The sequence below is a fragment of the Vulpes vulpes genome, chromosome 1 (genome assembly GCF_048418805.1).
Source record: "Vulpes vulpes isolate BD-2025 chromosome 1, VulVul3, whole genome shotgun sequence".
Classification (NCBI taxonomy): Eukaryota; Metazoa; Chordata; class Mammalia; order Carnivora; family Canidae; genus Vulpes; species Vulpes vulpes.
The window spans coordinates 104,475,168-104,493,600 of record NC_132780.1 but is presented as its reverse complement, the minus strand read 5'-3'; positions in this window follow the sequence as shown (position 1 = coordinate 104,493,600).

The window sequence follows — 18,433 nt, the reverse complement described above, 5'->3', positions numbered from 1 at the left end:
AAGCTTGCATTTTTAGACAGGCATTCCTGACCACTTTCCATGAAAACTCTTCCTTGAGCTGCAAAAAGACGGGCTTAATAATTGTGACCAGTGTCCCCAGAGCATAGTACCACAATTTATAAGTTACTAAGGGAAAGTAACCAAAGCATAGAATAGCTTGTAACGTTTTTTTTTTTAATTTTTATTTATTTATGATAGTCACACAGAGAGAGAGAGAGAGAGAGGCAGAGACACAGGCAGAGGGAGAAGCAGGCTCCATGCACCGGGAGCCCGAGGTGGGATTCAATCCCAGGTCTCCAGGATCGCGCCCTGGGCCAAAGGCAGGCGCCAAACCGCTCAGGGATCCCGCAACGTTTTTATTTCTTGTTTTAGTGAGAGATGCGGGCTTGTTACTTTATAACATTTTTATTACAGAGTGCAGAAAGCCTGCTTCTCAATGACCCAGATGAGAAAGAAAAAGCTATAACTACATGCCACCACTCTTGATTGTTTCTGTTATTAAAGAAAGAAATAAGGTGACTTCCCTTGGGAAGGAAGGACCAGGTATGTCCACAAAACTTAACAATAGATAAACTTTTTTTTTTCTATTTCTTGTTAGACAGAAATGGCTTTTCTTCCAATTTCAGAAACAAAAATAAGTAAATCTATGATCAGGGATAGAAAAACCCGAGCAGGTCATACCTGTTATGTCATTGCATAAAGGTACTTTGAAGAAAAGAAATATGATTTTATTTTATTTTTTAAAGAATTGATTTTTTAAAGATTTTATTTACTTATTCATAGAGACACAGAGAGAGAGGCAGAGACACAGGCAGAGGGAGAAGCAGGCTCCCTGTGGGGACCCGGATGTGGGACTCCATCCCTGGACCCTGGGATCATGCCCTGAGCCTACAGCATATGCTCAACCACTGAACCACCCAGGTGTCCCACGATTTTTTTTTAAAAAACTTCTTTGAGTGACGTCTATCTCTTGGAGTTCTAAACTCTTCTTTTAAGGCCTTATAGACAGAAGCAATTTAAATATTGGAAAATGTGCATGTATAAATTTGGAGATTTATTATGAGGAATTGGCTCATGTAATTAGAGACTAGTAAACTTCACAATCTGCCATCTGTAAACTAGAGACCCAGAAGAAACAGTGGTGTAATTCAGTCCAACACTAAAGACCTAATAACCAGGAGAGCCAACAGTGTAGATCCCAGTCCAAGGGCAGAAGAAGATGAGATAAGATATCCCAGTTTATGTAGTGAGGCAGGAAAAAAAGAGCTAATTCCTCCTTCTGTCTTTTGTTCTATTCAGACCCCCAACTGATCAGATGAGGCCCACCACAGGGAGAGGACAATCTACTTTATCCAGTCTATCATTTCAAATGTTAGTTTCATCTAGAAGCACCCTCCCAGACACAACCAGAAGTATTGTTTAATCTGGGCACTCCATAAAATTAACCATCACAGGCCTAATCCCATTCATGAGGGTTCCACCCTCTCCTCTATTTACCTCCCCAAATCCCTATCTCCAAACCATCACACTGGGGATTAGGCTCCAACATATGAATTTCGTAGAATCACAACATTTAGCCCATATCACAGTGCCCACATAAATAGCACCCAGTAAAAAATGGGGGGCACTAAGTCTCTCATGAGCATGTAAATGACATTTCACAAGTGTTGCCAAAACTCACTACTGGAGGAATTAAGCACATCCCTTGAGACTTTGATGGGGGGAAAAAACAAAAACAAACAACAACAACAAAAATCCTTTTGGAAGCTTGTGCTTGGCTTTCTTCAGACTTCACCCAATACGCCTTTCCCCTTTTTGGATTTTGTTCTGCATCCTTTCGGTGTAGTAAATCCTACCCATAAGTATAATTATATGCTGTGGATTCTTCTAGTAAATCCTTAACCGGGGGTGATGGTGTCAGAAGTGGGATTTATTAAAAACAACCCTGACTCATTGAAATATATCTATTTGGGGAAAGGAAATATGAAGAGGATACAATTATGAACTTTCAGTTCCCAATAGCTACCTAGTCATCTGTGGTATGAAACAGCAGCTGAGATGTCTGTTCTGGAAGGTGAAGGTTACCTATGGAATTTTAAAATTATATATCCAGCGCCAGGAGACTTGGATCCATTGGCTGCTTTTGGCCATGGCAGCTAAGGTGAAAGAATTAAAAAGTACAGCCTGGGTGATGTGTTTGTCAAATGCATCCAAAAGAACATTTTGGGTGAGGCAAAATGTCGTATTTTGAATTGCTCACTCCTCCAAGTGGGAAGAAACAAGACTAAGTCAGTTCCAAGGCTGGCACAAACTTTAGACAAATCAGAAAAAAAAAGAAGAGGGTAAAATAACACTCTACCCACTGGTACAGCAGCCTGTTGCATTACAGCTGGGATCTCTAAGTAGTTGTAATGTTAATCCTGAAAGTGTTGAATTTATTGCTAAGGTTTGAGTAAACTTGCAAAAAAAAAGTGAAAGAGAGAGAGTTTCTAAAATAGATTGTTATTTTGTAGTTAGTGGTTCTGGGTATATGATTTTTCCAATGATGTAAAATATTATAGGCTTGTAATTTCATAAATGTTAGAGGGATTATTCTAATCTGGAAAAGCTGACCAATAAAAGGTGTTGGTAGAACAGGACTTCTTGCTTGGATGGATTATAACTTAAAATCTTTGAACATCTGAGTATTGAAATTCTCATAATTGATTATTTTTGCTATGAGAAAAGGCCCACAAAATAAAAGGAGAAAGAATCTTCACAGGAAAATACACTTTTTGAGGTTTCAAAAGCAGTTCTTAGTTTGATAATAAGTTCCTGTAAAATAAGATGTCTGACTCTTAGAGGCTGATGATTTTCTAGCCCAATTGTGCATATTTTTGAGTAGGTCAATTTGGACTCTGAGATTGACAAGATATAGAGGAATTAGAAGGACTTGGAACTCCACTATCTGACCCTGTAGTCTCTCATCTTTGCTGCTGCCAAAGAAGAAAGTCACTGGCTTTTTTAGAATCCTGAATTCAGAGATCCTGATTGCCTGGACCTGATGGTAGGCTGAAACCGAGAAACATCTGTAACAGACAATTTCAATCTTGGAAATCAGACATGGGCTCATTGAACAGAACTTAGACCCTGGGACTACTGAAGACTTAAGACACCCCTCTGAGGGGCCATATGATATAAAAACATCATGGATGCTGGCTGGACCACATGGGTCACCTGCAGATGCTCACAGGAAAGAGCTCATTATCTGATGAGACCATCTGACACCAAGCTGCTGGTGGCTGTACATTTCTAATGCAGGAACTAATTGCATTTGAGATAAATGATCATAAGGAACATAACTTGTGATTCCTGTTGAAAGCTCTAAGTTGGAAGAGAACACAGCATGGAGAGTAGGACCCCTCCTGACAGAGGGAACTCTCAACCCCTCCTCAAGAATGTCTCACTGCTATTGACTTATGTCTGATTTTCAAGATTATTTGAAATTTGCAACAATGTACTGATAATCTGATTCTACTTTACACACCTTTCTTCTAAGTTAGGCAGTTTGATTACTAAATACAACTATTCCCAAGGAGAAGTGGTCCTTTTTCATGCTGCCTATTAAATAAGTGATCAGGATGAAAAGGGTGGGGCAAAAGAGACTCTTAATCATAGGAAACAAACTGAGGGTTGCTGGAGGGGAGGGGGTTGGAGAAACAGGGTAACTGGGGGGATAGGCATGAAGGAGGGCACGTGATGTCATAAGCATTGGGTTTTATATCCAACACCTCTTGAATTCTACCTCTGAAACTAGTAATACACTATATGTTAATTAATTGGATTTTAAATAAAATTTTCAAAAAAAAAAAAAGAAAAGAAAAGGATGGGGGTAATGTAAACACATTCTGAAAACTTCTGAAAATTCAAGGTTTTGTCCTAACCAGTTTCTGAACATGCTGTGTCATTCTGGTTAAGTTGTATTAATGTTGTATTAATGTTTTTCTATGTAAATTCTTCTGTCCCTCTGTTAGGAATTCATTAAATCATCACCTATTAAGTGGAGCACAGACTGTCAGATGGTGAACTGTGACTTAATGACAGACCACAAGAGGAATTAAAATAGAGAAGTTTATTACTTACTAGTCCTGGAAGAAGTACCTGGCACACCTTGACAGGCCACATGAGGAGGTCAAGGCAGAGTGCAGGCAGAGAGAGAGAGAGGCAGACACTAGGGCACGTCTTTATTAGAGTCTGTAGGTGGAGTGCTTTGAGTTTCCTAGGGCTAAGGTTAGATTGGTCAATTGAAACCAAGAGGGCACTGTTTGATAAATCACACTGGAGTCTTATCTAGGGCGACACATGGTGAGAAGGCAGCGGGGGCAGGGGAAAGGAAGTGATAGCTGGAACTTACATGTGCTTGCGACTCTATGGACTGCTATCTAGGGCATGTGCTTAGATGAGGGGACTAGTGCCAGTTAAGGTCACTGATGGCCAAAAAAAATGATGTCAAGGCAGCAATATCATGGAGTAACTTAGCTAAATTTTCAATGACCTCTTTGCACCCAACCCTTTTTGATAGAAGAGGAGAATAAAAAATGAGTAAAAATATAAAGTAATGATTATTAAATGAGACACACTGGTTTTGTAGTAACACGGGAAAAAAACAAAAACCCAGCACCTGGGAAATGCAGGAAAGGAAGGCATTAATGACCTCTGTTTCTCGTAACTGCTGTTTTTCGGAACTGCTCCTGAATGCCAGTATTGCCTTCTCAGGATGCTGTGAAGTCTTGAATTCAAACCAACCACTGAACCTATCGTCACACCTGGCAGCGCTGACTGTGAGACAGCAATGGTGGGCCTAGCTCCTATGTTCCCGTGAAAAGCACCTGTAGATGTTGTCCACACTCATGTGGCAAATGAACTGAGGTCAAAGACAAGCAAAATTGCCAAAACTACCTTCTGGAAACCCTTCTAAAACTAAGGACTCAACTGCATTGTTTGGACTGGGCAGAGAACCCCAAGGAAGCCACACTGGGGGCCCTATTAACCTCTAATGCCTAACTAATGTTTGTCTTCATCAGATGGCCTATCAGTTGCAAACTTTTTGTTTCCAAGGGTACTCTCTGGGACTGATTATACTTCTTGCATGTGTTCGTTGACTTTCATGGATTGCCTCAGTCCTGAAAAGCATGCAGGTCAGCTTCAACTTACTAGTCAGAGTTGTACGGTGCTTGAATTAATGATTCAAGCCAGGTAAAAAGGCTAATGCAAAAAAAAACTTTAGAGGAGAAAGCCACCTGGCTCTCTAATATTGACCTTTCTTGGGATCCCTGGGTGGTGCAGCGGTTTGGCGCCTGCCTTTGGCCCAGGGCGCGATCCTGGAGACCCGGGATCGAATCCCACGTCGGGCTCCCGGTGCATGGAGCCTGCTCCTCCCTCTGCCTGTGTCTCCGCCTCTCTCTCTCTCTCTCTCTCTCTCTGTATGACTATCATAAATAAAAATAAAAAATAATAATAATAATAATTTAAAAAAATAATAATAATATTGACCTTTCTTGTTAACAGGATTTGTTTTAATTAGCTAAATCCAGGACCCTGGAGAGCACACAGAGTCAGTACTGCAAGATGCTTTCATCCTGCCACATTGGGTTCTACTCATAATAATTTTGCTCTAAAAAAGCCTTGGCCAAATGGACTGGACTTTGTAGAAAAGAGTTAACATAGTAGCCTGAGACTACATATCCTTAGAAAAGCCTTCTTGCTTGACCCTTGGCTGGCATCTTGGAACTTGGCTGGTAAACAGTTTTACAATAATATAAAACTTACCCTAACTGACAAGTGGCCTAAACTGCTTATACAACCAATGGTTTATATGGAACAACTGCTTTTTTTTTTCTGGAAGTCTGGAATTTTTTTTGCATGGGTTAGGCAGTGTGTGCCCACATGACTGGCATCCAATAGAAGCCCTGGGTCCTGAGTTCCCAGTGAGTTTCCCTGGTAAACAACACATCTCAACACGGGAAGAATTAAACGTTCTATGTGACTCCACTGGGAAAGGGCTCGTGGAAGCTTGAGGCAGGTTTTGCTTTGCTGATTTTTCTTTGTGTCCTTTCCCTGTAATAGATCTTACTGCGGGTATAACTACATGCTGAGCCCTGTGGGTCCTGTGAGTCATGGAACCTAGGGCTGGTCTTTGGGACCCCCGATACAGGAAGAAAAGGGAACTCTAGATCTTTGGCCAAAAATTCTCCCAAAGCAACAAGAGATGAAGTTACCCCCCAAAAGAAAATGAATTTGGTCTACTGATAGTAAATCAATCCACCTCATTTTTCTCTTAGGTAAGCCCATTTCCTTACATGTATGAGAAAGAAGGCTCCCTGCTTTGCCTGGACTAGGGCTCTCATAGCAAACATGGAGCAGCAAGGCAGCAGCAGGAGTTGTCAGGTCTCAGCAGCCAAAGAAGCACTGCTCTTCCAGCTTGTCTCAGGACCCCTCGCTTAAGAGGAGGTCATGCCCCATCCTGGGAGCCTGGCCACCAGCTTTTCCTGGCAGATGCTTGGACACTTGCCCTGAGGAGAGGCTGCCAGGGGTGTGGGACCAAAGGGAGTTGCCCTTTTGAACCTGCTCAGTGCTCTGCTTTGCCAAGCCCATGGTGTGTACTCAAATGTGTCAAGTGGCTGAGACAACTGTAGTTTCTAGAGAGCTTGAATGTGTACCTCCTTACCATGCTCAGTGTGAAAGGAATTATCTTCTCTTAGAGGGTATGAAGCCTGTGGTGTGCGTGTTCTCATAAAGCATTCAGACATCACGGGTGCCCAGGTAATCAGTGAAAATAACCCTTGGGCTGTGTACAAATGAAGTGGCCTTTTCAATGCCCTCTTTCACATTTGCTGCTTCAGGAGACTGTGATCATGAAAAAAAAAAAGATTTTCTCTTTATTTCATTCTCTCTTTCATTTTTTTAAATCTCCTATTTATTTTGATGCATTTCTTTTACTTAGTTCATTCTCCATGGCTCCTATTGTTATAGTAATTTATTTTCTCAGTTCATTTTTTTTCTTGCCAGTTAAAGGGAAGAATTATTCCCCTCATTACTTTTAAGCTTGCCTGAGCCACTCTCATTCCATATGTACAGGGGCACCTGGGTGGCTCAGTGGTTGAGCGTCTACCTTTGGCTCAGTGTCCTGGGATCAAGTCCCCGCATCAGGCTCCCAGTAGGGAGCCTACTGTTCCCCCCTGCCTATGTCTCTGCCTCTCTGTGTCTCTCATGAATAAATAAAATCTTAAAAAAAGAAGAAGAAGAAGAAGAAATGCTACATACAAAAGAACTAAGCTGCTACTTTTCATATATTTGTATGTAGTCAAAATATATCCATGATCTCTACACAGGTTTCACTTGCCAGAAAGCAGTGCTTGAATACTTGAAACTGAGTGCTGTTACATTTAATGTCCTGATTGTCAGAATGTTCTTTTATAGGTAACATGTTAAAATACAGTCATCCATTTCCATGATTGTTATCAAATTACACTGTGAAGTTTGCTATCCTGTTGCTTGGTGTTTGACCAAGCATCCAAAAGTATGTATTACTTGGGGGTACGTCATCATCCTTTATTATTCTAAAAAGCTACGCAGCTTATGTTATGAAAACTATTTTTTAAATATACTATAGTTGATGTATAAAATATCTGACAGGGGAAAAGGTGTGCATTCAGAGGTATGCCTACAAGAATATTGGTTATATAAATATCTAGTTACTTTGGCAGTAAGCATCATCAAGCTCTGCAGGATTTGGGCTAATGGGAGGCTTCATAATAGTCAAAGTTTTTAGATGTTGGAATAGGCTTTAAGAAGACAATATATCATCTCTTCCACAAGAGATCTTGACACATAGTATTGATTCTCATCTGCCAGAGATGGAATCTGTACAGCTTTGCCTTCAGTAGTGTTATTAACTGTATGGCCTCTCAAGGTCTTTTTGATCCCTGGGCAGCTATTATTCTAAAACACACTATTTGTTAAATTAACCGCTCTGTAAAAAAAACTTTACCGGTTTAGCTCATCAGTGTATTATACTTTAGAAAAGGCTTCCTCCCAGTTATTAACTATAATTTCACAGATTCTAAGGGTAATGTCTCAGCACTCTTTTTTTAGTCTGAGTCTATAAGCCTCAGAAGTGCCCTAGAAAAGAACTGAGGGAATTAAAGAATCCTGTGAGTCTCACTTCTAAAGGGGAAAAATTTTGCAAGGTACAATAACAGAGTGGATCATCAAACATTTGAAGGAAACTGTGACAAAATACTTGTGACATTCAAAAAAAGAAATTGGAAAGATTAAAGTTTAAGTCCACAAACAATGGGTAGGAGTGCCTGGGTGGCTTCGTCAGTTGAATGTCAGACTTGATTTTGGCTCGGGTCATGAGCCAGCCCCCCCAACAAGTCCCTGGCCGAGGACCAGCTCTGTGCTTGAGATTCTTTCTCTCCTTCTCCCTCTGTCCTTCTCCTCCTGCTCTCCCCATTTAAATAAACAAATCTTAAAAAAAATAAACAATGGGTCATCTTCAGACTCTTATAAATAAAAACTTTAACTCCAAAACAATCTTTTCTGAGGATCAAATGCCATATACCCTTAGTATGAATATGGTCTTTCTAGAAAGAAATATAGCAAGATGTATTAAGATTTGTTTTAAATATTCACGTTTTTTGACTCAGAAATCAGAGGTATATGCAGAGAATATTTGTTCATCATAACATTATTTAAAATAGCAGAAATGTGGAGCACCTGGATGGCTCAGTCTGTTAGGTATCCCATTCTTGATTTTGGCTCAGGTCGTGAAATCGAGGTCATGGAATTGAGCCCCTTTCAGGCTGTATGCTCAGCATGGAGTCTGGAGTCTGCTCGCCCCTCTTCATCCCCCTCTGCCCTTCCGCCCACATACACACACACTCTCTCCCTCTCTCTCTCAAATAAATAAGTAAAATCTTTTTTAAAAACAGCAGAAATGTGGAAACATCTTAAAAGCACAATTGGAGACCATGCTAATAAATTATGACATATTCATACAACAGAATTCTATGCAATCATTAAAAATCAAGGGATTAAATGATAAAGAAACTTCTTGATGGGGCCATGGTGCCCCCAATGTTTGGTCAAACATTATTCTGAATGTTTCTGTGAGGGTGTTTTTGTATGAGATTTACATTTTTTAAAGTATAAATTGTTATTTATTCATTGCAAATAAAATTAAACTTTTTTAAAAATTTGAGTGTAGTTGACATACAATGAATGGTACATTAGCTTCAGGTGTACAACATAGTGATTCACCATCTCTATATGTTATGCTATGCTCCCCACAAGTGTAGCTACCATCTGCCACCATACAATGCTATTATAATATCATTAACTATATTCCCTATGCTGTGCCTTTTATTCCCATAACTTGTTCATTCTAGAATGAGGAGGTTGTATCTCCCACTCCTCTTCAGCAATTTTTGCCTAGTTTTGGCAACCATCAGTTTGGTCTCTTTTTATAGGTCTGATTCTGCTTTTTTGTTTGTTTATTCATTTGTTTTATTTTGTAGATTACACATGTAAGTGAAATCATGTGTTATTTGTCTTTTTCAGTCCGACTTATTTCACTTATTTCGCATTATACCCTCAAGGTCCATCCCTGTTGTCCCAAATGGCAAGATCTCTCGATGAGATTTATATTTCAATTGGTGGATTTTGAGCAAAGCAGATTGCCCTCCATCATATGGGTGGGCCTCATTTAATCAAATAACCTGAATGGAAAATAAGATTGACCTACTTCAAGCAAAAGGGAATTCTAACAGCCTTTGGAGTTCAATTGCAATACTGCTTCCCCTGGGTCTCCAGCCTGCTGACCCACCCTGCAGATTTTGGATTTGCCAGGCTCCATAATCATGTGAGTCAATTCCTTCAAATAAATCTCCCTCTCTCTTTCTACATAGCGCGTGCACACACACGCACATACACACACCCTATTGGTTTTGTTTCTCCGGAGAACAGTAATATACCGTTTATTAGTATGATCCCAATATCAACTGTGAAAAGATTTATTTTAAAATGACTCTTGCATGTCATACTTAATGGTAAAAGGCTGAAAGCTTTCCCCCTGATATCAGGAAAAGGGCAAGAATGCCTATTCTCATCATTTTGATTCAACATAGTGCTAGAAGTTCTAGCCAGTGCAATAAGGGAAGAAAATGGGAAGGGGGTGAGGGAAGGCATACAGATTTTAAAGAAAGAAATATAATTGTCTCTATTTGCAGATAATGACTATCTTTATATAAAACCCAAGGGATTTACAAAAATGCTCCTAGAACCTATAAGTGATTTTCAGCAATGTCCCAAGATACTGGCTCAATACAAAGAAAAATTAATTGCATTTCTATATATGCAATATATACTATATATACTAAAAATGAACATATGGAAATCAAAAATAAAATTACAATACCATTTATAATTGCCCCAGAGAAAATGAAATACTTAGATACAAATCTAACAAAATATGTACAGAATCTGTATGCTGAAAATGACAAAAAGCTGATGAAAGGAATCAAAGAAGTCTAAAGAAATGGAAACCCTTATCCATGAATTAGAAGACTCCATAGAGTAAAGATGTCAGTTCTCCCCATACTGACTTCTAGGTTTAATGCAAATTCTTATCCAGGTGTTTATAGACATAGAAAGGCTTATTCTAAAATTTATATAGGGCAGCCCCGGTGGCGCAGCGGTTTAGCGCCGCCTGCAGCCTGGGGTGTGATCCTGGAGACCTGGGATCGAGTCCCACATCGGGCTTCCTGCATGGAGCCTGCTTCTCCCTCCACCTGTGTCTCTTGCTCTCTCTGAATGAATGAATGAATAAATAAAATCTTTAAAAATAAATAAATAAATAAAATTTATATAAATTCATAGAACACGAAATAGTTAAAAACAATTCTGAAACTGAGATGTAAAGTGGAGAATCATGATATACAATGTTATGGTTTACTGTATAGCTACAATAATAGAGACAGTGTGGCATTGATAGAGATACATATAGACCAATGGAACAGAACAGAGACTCTAGTAATAGATATAGATATTTAAACTAAATTTTGAAAAATTACAAAAACAAGTCAGTGGAATAAGGAAAAACCTATTCAACAAATGGTGCTGGAACAACTGAACATTCACAGTTTAAAAATTGAATAAAAAAAATAAAAAAAATTGAATCCTCTGGCAGCCATCCAGCAGTGTATATGTGCTTGTATTCATCCTGTTATTTAAAAAAAAAAAAAGCAAAAAATGAAAATGAATCTTGACCTATGTCTCATACCTTACACAAAAATTAACTCACAATGGATCACAGACTTAAATATAAATTGTGAAGCTACAAAACTTTTAGAGAAAAAAATGGATAAAATGTTTGAGATCAAGAACTAGGCAAAGAGCAGTGCCTGGCTGGTTCAGTTCGTGAAGACTGTGACTCTTGATCTCAGGATTGTGGGTTTAAGCCTCACACTGGGTGCAGAGGTTACTTAAAAATAAAATCTTAAAAAATAAAAAAAGAACAAGGCAAAGAGTTCTTAGATTTGACACTAGATGTATAATTCATAAAAGCTGATTAACTAGATCTCATCATATTAAGATCTTTTACTCTGCAAATGGCTCTGTTAAGAAAATGAAAAGAGAAGCTAAAGATTGGGAGAAAATACTTACATTTGCAAATGTAGCCAACACGGACTAGTATCTGGAATATATAATAGCTTTCAAAATTTGACATTAAAAGAACAAACAGTTTAATTAGGAAATGAACAAAAGACATTAAAGACATTTCATTGAAAAAGATATATAGATAGAAAATAAGCACATAGAAAGGTATCGACATCATTATCCTTCAGGTCAATGAAAATTAAAACCAAAATCAGATATCACTATAAACACCAGAATAGTGTCAACACCAAATGCTGGAGCAGAAGCAGAGAAGTTAAATCATTCTTATGGTACTGATGGGACTTAAAAATGGTACAGTCACTTTGGAAAATAGTGTTCTGGTTTATTTTTTTTTTATTTATATTTATTTATGATAGTCACAGAGAGAGAGAGAGAGGCAGAGACACAGGCGGAGGGAGAAGCAGGCTCCATGCACCGGGAGCCCGACGTGGGATTCGATCCCGGGTCTCCAGGATCGCGCCCTGGGCCAAAGGCAGGCGCCAAACCGCTGCGCCACCCAGGGATCCCTGTTCTGGTTTATTTTTAAACTAAAAATGCAACTACTATATCCAGTAATTGTACTCTTACTGTAGAGAAATTAAAACCTATGTTTATGGGAATACCTGCACATGAACATACAGATTTGATATATACAACAATTTAGATTGTCCTTAGGAGAATTATGCTGAGTGAAAAAGTTGTCTCAAAAGAATACATACTATATAGTTTTATTTATACAGCACCCATGAAATAATAGTCAGATAGATGAAGAACAGTTTAGTGATTGCCAAGGATTAAGGATTGGGAGCAGGGGTTTTTGACTATATAAGTTTAGCATGAGGGAGTTTTGTGATGAAACACTTCTGTATTTTGATTGTAGTGGTAGTTACATGAAACGTGTTAAAACTGCACAGAACTGTAACATACACATACATAACATAAATGACATATATAACATACAACATGTATGTAATATACATAACCTACACATGAATGCATGTATAGCTGGTGAAATCTGAGTAAATTTTGTGGATTGTATCAATGTCAATTTCCTGGTTTTGATACTGTCTTACAGTTATACAAGTTGTCAATATTGGAAAAAGTGGTGTGAAGGATACATGGGGCCTCCATGTGCATTTATTTGCAACTTCCTATGAAACTACAATTATTTCATAATAAGGGTATAAAGAAAAATGACTAATACCAAGAAAAAGAAACTTCTCTAAATGGGTAGATATAAGATCAAAAGGCTATTAAGCTAGAGGTATTCTGGGAAGATAATAATGAAGACAGCCTAAGTTTTCAACCTCTCTGAAGCCCCACATAAAAACCAATAGAGCAACTGTAGAGCAAAATATCCGTGGACAACTCTATAGCAAATATTGGGGACAAGATGTACTCCACTTCCAAGGAGACAGCGTGGGTTCAAACCACCAGCAGCTAAGACCTGGGATAGTTGTCCTGCAGGAGGGAAAAGAAGCAAGCAACAAGGCATCTGCCAGACCTGAGAACAGAAGAAACACAAAACAGCCAATGGTTTGGAAAACACAAGGGACCAATTTGAGAAGTGTTAATCTTTTATCCAGCAACATTGCTAAACTATTTGTTCTAGTAGATTATACTTTTTTAAATCTTCTGTGGAGACAACCATATTGTCTATAAATAATGGAAAGTTACTTCTTTCTTTCCAATCTCCTTTTATTTCCTTTTATGTCTTATTATTTTGGCTAACATTTTCAGTACTATGTAATGGTACTTGGAATCCCCAACTGGTTCTTGACTTCAAAGAGAAAAGCACTAACATTTCACTATTAGGTATGATCATTTATTTAGATTTCCAGATGATATTTATCAGGGTTCTATAATAAAAATGTTTTTCTAACTGTGTTGCAGGCAAACATGGCGAGATAGTAACTGGTTAAATCTTAGTAGAAGATGGTGGTAGATTTAAAGGAATTGCAACTCTTTTTCTATTTCTCCTATTGGGAGTCTGAATTACCTCCCTGTGAATCTGTGCTGACTTTAGTAATGTCCCTGGTCCACACAGAACGATGTTTTAGAAAATTATGCAGCTTCTGCCTAGGGCTCTTGGGACATTTTCTCTAGGAACCCTTAGCTGCCACATGAATCTGACTGCCCTGATTGCCATGCTGGAAAGGCCACAAGAAGGTGTTCCCCCTGTATGGTCTCAAATAAGTCCAGTCTTCAAGCCATTTGTACCAAGGTGTGAGACACTGAGTGAAGCTGTCTTGAACCCTCCAGACAGTCCATCTGCCAGAAGAATAAACTGTTGACACCAACGAAGAGTCAATCAGGCCTCGTCCAAATTCCTGAGCAATAAAACTTTAAGATGTAATAAAATACATCTTAAATAAAACACAAAGTTGCTTTAAGCCACTGCCACTTGGGATGGTTGTTAAGCAGCAATAAATAACCAGAACCTAGGCACAGAAAACCTTTTTTATGGTTTTACATTTTTTTCATAATATAAAAAAATTATGTCTTCTCTTCATTATTGGATTGAGGCTAGTGTTCACTGGTTTGGAAAAACAACAAAAGGTAAAGATAGGGATGTTTGGCCTGGAGGACTGCAGGTTCAGTGCTAGATCAATGCTAAGAACAAGGTGGCATAACCAAAGCTACTAGTCTAATAGGAATAAATTAGACAATGGTACCCTTTATTGATGGAGACTCCACTGCAAGCCCATTGCTTAGTGATGGACCAGTACCTTTATGCAGTTCAGAAAAAGGAGCACCTTTCTCCAGGTAGACACAGCCTGATACCACACTGTGAGGAACAAAGTGTAGGCCAGACCTCAGCCCCGACTTGCTCCAGCATCCTCGGGCAGGGCACAATTCACGTGACCTGTATGTACTATCCTTTCAAGTAGAAGCAAGGCAACATCTCTACATTTGCAAATGACACAAATTCTTGTGGGTGGTGATGAACTAAGTTGATGAGGATTGATGAGATGGATCTTACAAATCTGTGAGTGGGCAGAAAGGTGGCAAATGAGTGCATAAAATATACGTAATCTCGATCAGTCACTGCTAAAGAGGGAACGAGGTTACTGCAGATTGTTCCCCGAAGAAAAAGGCAGAGGCTTCTTCTGACAGCAAAAAGAACAGCCTCTTGATTGAATCATAAAGTGACATTCTCCCTGAGAAACAAAGAGGTACCACCCACTCAACTGATGCTATGATGGAAGTTGAATAAGGCAGAAACCATCAGGGGAAAAGTTAACACCTTGAGAGCTCAGAAGAAGCATAAACTTCTATATATCATAAGTGGAGTATGAAGGATAAATCAATCAGATCCCAATGAAAGTAGCTGCAATGGTATAGGTGGTAACTGCCTCCAGCATGCTTGGGACTGGAAACCAGTAGACGGGATGATGGTGGTAATGGAAGAACACAGCAGACTATTACTGGTGATGGCAGCAGTGGCAGCAATTGAGTTGGTTTCTTAGCTGATACCAGTGGTTGGACAGCAATGGTGGCACCAGATCATTAATGTTGGCAACAGTAATGGAAATGAAGTAGCAGTCAGAGAATTGTTCAACAGACACTTTATCAACTCTTTATTCAGTACTGACCACATTTCAGGTATTATGTTGCACGGATAAACGGATAAATAAGTTAAAAAACAATTATTGTGTGCCCAGCCATGTGATAGATGTGGGAGCACAAAGACAACTAAAACATTATTCTTACTCCTCGAGGACTTGGAACTGAGTATGGGTGGCACAATAGAACAAATAATTATGGCAATGTGGGAGCGGTGAGGAAAAGATTTATACTGTTGTATAGGTCCAATGCAAAAGAAAAAAACATAGTCCTTTGCTCTGACATATAGCATGACAGGAGACACTCTGTTGGGCACTGTATAAGATAAAAAGATAAATATCAGACATAGCTTCTGCTTTGCGATGCTTATAGACTAATAGATGAGGTAGGACAAGTATAATCCTATAAAACAAGGTAAAAAGGGCTATGTTTTAAAAAGTTCCAGGAAAGTATTTTAGGAGTTTAAAAGAAGGCTCATGATATAGTTGACAATATTGTTTTAAGTAAATGAAAACTCTACCTATTTCATTCTAAATGTCATCTTTTCCTTCTTTGATACCCTTCAACATATTTACTTAAACGAGTATCTATTGAATGCTTATTGTATGCTTTGGACTGAATGTTTGTGTCTACACACACACACACACACACACACACCCCAAATTCTTAGGTTGAATTCCTAACTTCTAATGTGATGATGTTTGGAGATGGAGACTTTGGGAGGTAATTAGGGTTAAGTGAGGTCATGAGGGCGGGGCTCTGATCCCATGAGATTAGTGCCTTTAGAAGAAGAGGCACTCAAGAGCTGGCATGCATGAGCTCTCTCTCTAAAGAGCTAACCGAGAGAGAGAGAGAGAGAGAGAGAGAGAGAGAGAGAGAGAGACATCCCATGAGGACGGAAGGAGAAGGCAGCCATCTACAAGCCAAGAATAGAGCTCTCACTAGAAACCACCCTGACCAGACCTTGATCTTGGACTTCCCAGTTTCCAGAATTGTGAGACATAAATTTCCATTGCTCAAGTCACCCAGTCTATGCTGTTTGGTTATAATAGCCCTAGGAAGCTGATACAGATTTTGGTACAGTGAATGAGGTCTCAGTCTCCCAAGATTCATGTCCTCAAATGCAAAACACGTTCATTTCATCCCAACTACCCCCTAAAGTCTTAACTCATTCTAGCATCTACTCTAAAATCTAAGATTCGAAGTCTTACTTCAATATCATTGAAATCAAGTACAGGTGAGACTTAAGAGATGATTTATCCTGAGGCAAGATTCCTGTCCAGCTGTGAACCTGTGAAATGTTATTTGCTTCTAAAACACAATGATGTGGGACCCCTAGGTGGCTCAGCAGTTCAGTACCTGCCTTTGGCCCAGGGCATGATCCTGGAGTTCCAGGATTGAGTTCTGCATCAGGCTCCTGACATGGAGCCTGCTTCTTCCTCTGTCTGTGTTTCTGCCTCTCTCTCTATGTCTATATTTATCACGAATAAATATATAAATAAATCTTTAAAAAAATAAAAATAAAACACAATGATGTGACAGACATATTACAGACATTTCCATTCCAAAAAGGAAAAATATGAAAGAAGGGGTAAGGGGTCCCAAACAAGGTTCAAAATTTAGTATGCAAATCCCACCAGACCTGAAGGCTCAGGAAGAATCCTCTTTGTTCCTATACTCTGCCTTCCAGGCCCAACAGGGTGGCAGTGTCACCTCAGTAGGGAAGGGAAGCAGCCCTGTCCATGAGTTCTCTACATGTGTAACCCTGCCCCTGAGGCACTCGGTAGGGCTATCCTGGTGGGGCCACCCTTAATAGAGGAAAAACCAGTCTTGCCCCCCCCCCCCACCTCTGAGTCTGTGGTGGGAATGGCCCTTTCCGATTTCTGAACAACTTTTGTGTCATTTTTCCCTTTTGAAAGATAAAGCCTTCTTATAGCAGTATAGGTCTATGGTCCCACATGGCCCCATGCCATAATATCCCCAAAGTCCAATAGCTTTCCTTTATTCTGCCCTTCTTCTTTTTTCTTTTTTGGTCCTCTTTAGTTTCAGCTGGCAGTTTCTTCTGGTATCATCCTATCTCTCTGGCCTCTGCTGAGATGGCTGATGAAGCCCATCAAGATCTATCAAATAGCCATTCAGTCACACCATTAATTTCTCTTAAGAATAAGTTTTCTGGGGATCCCTGGGTGGCGCAGCGGTTTGGCGCCTGCCTTTGGCCCAGGGCGCGATCCTGGAGACCCAGGATCGAATCCCACGTCGGGCTCCCGGTGCATGGAGCCTGCTTCTCCCTCTGCCTGTGTCTCTGCCTCTCTCTCTCTCTGTGACTATCATAAATAAATAAAAAAAAAATTTAAAAAAAAAAAAAAAAAAGAATAAGTTTTCTCATTCTTTGCACTATGGATAAGCTAAGAATTTTCCAATCTCCAAGTTTTAATTCCTTTTTATTTAACAGTTCCTTCTTCAATTGATCTGTTTCCTCTTCCATTTTACTATAAGCAATAGGGTGAACCTAAACCCCACCTTCAATACTTTGCTTAGAAATCTCTTCTACTAAAAAAAAAAAGAAAGAAAGAAATCTCTTCTACTAAATATCCAATTTCATCACTCATAAGTTCTTTCTTTTACAAGACACAAGGACACAATTCAGCCAAGTTCTTTGGCACTTTATAAGAAAAATCACTTTCCTCCAGTTTCTAATAGCCTGTTCCTCATTTCCTCTGAGACCTCACTAAAATAGCCTTTAACATCCATATTTTTACCAACATTCTGTTCGTAATTATGTATTTGTGGAAGAAAATGGAAACTTCATCTCCATCTCTTATTTTTTCTTTCTGAGCCCTCAACAGAATTGTGTTTATGTTCTATGTCTACCAACAGTTGTTTCACAGAAATCTCAGCTTTTTCTAGCACATAAAACTCTTTCAGCCTATACCCATCACAACTCCAAAGCCACTTCCACATTTTTAGGCATTTCTTATAGCAGCACTCCATTCGTGGTACCCAAATCTGTATTACTTAGCATGCCCCAGAAACTATTGGAACCGTGAGTTCTGACTAGAACCAGAAACTAGGATATACATATTTATAAGATTTACTATAAGGAATTAACTCATACAATTAGTCCACGCTGAGAAGTCCCAAGATCTGCAGCTGAGAGAGACTCAAG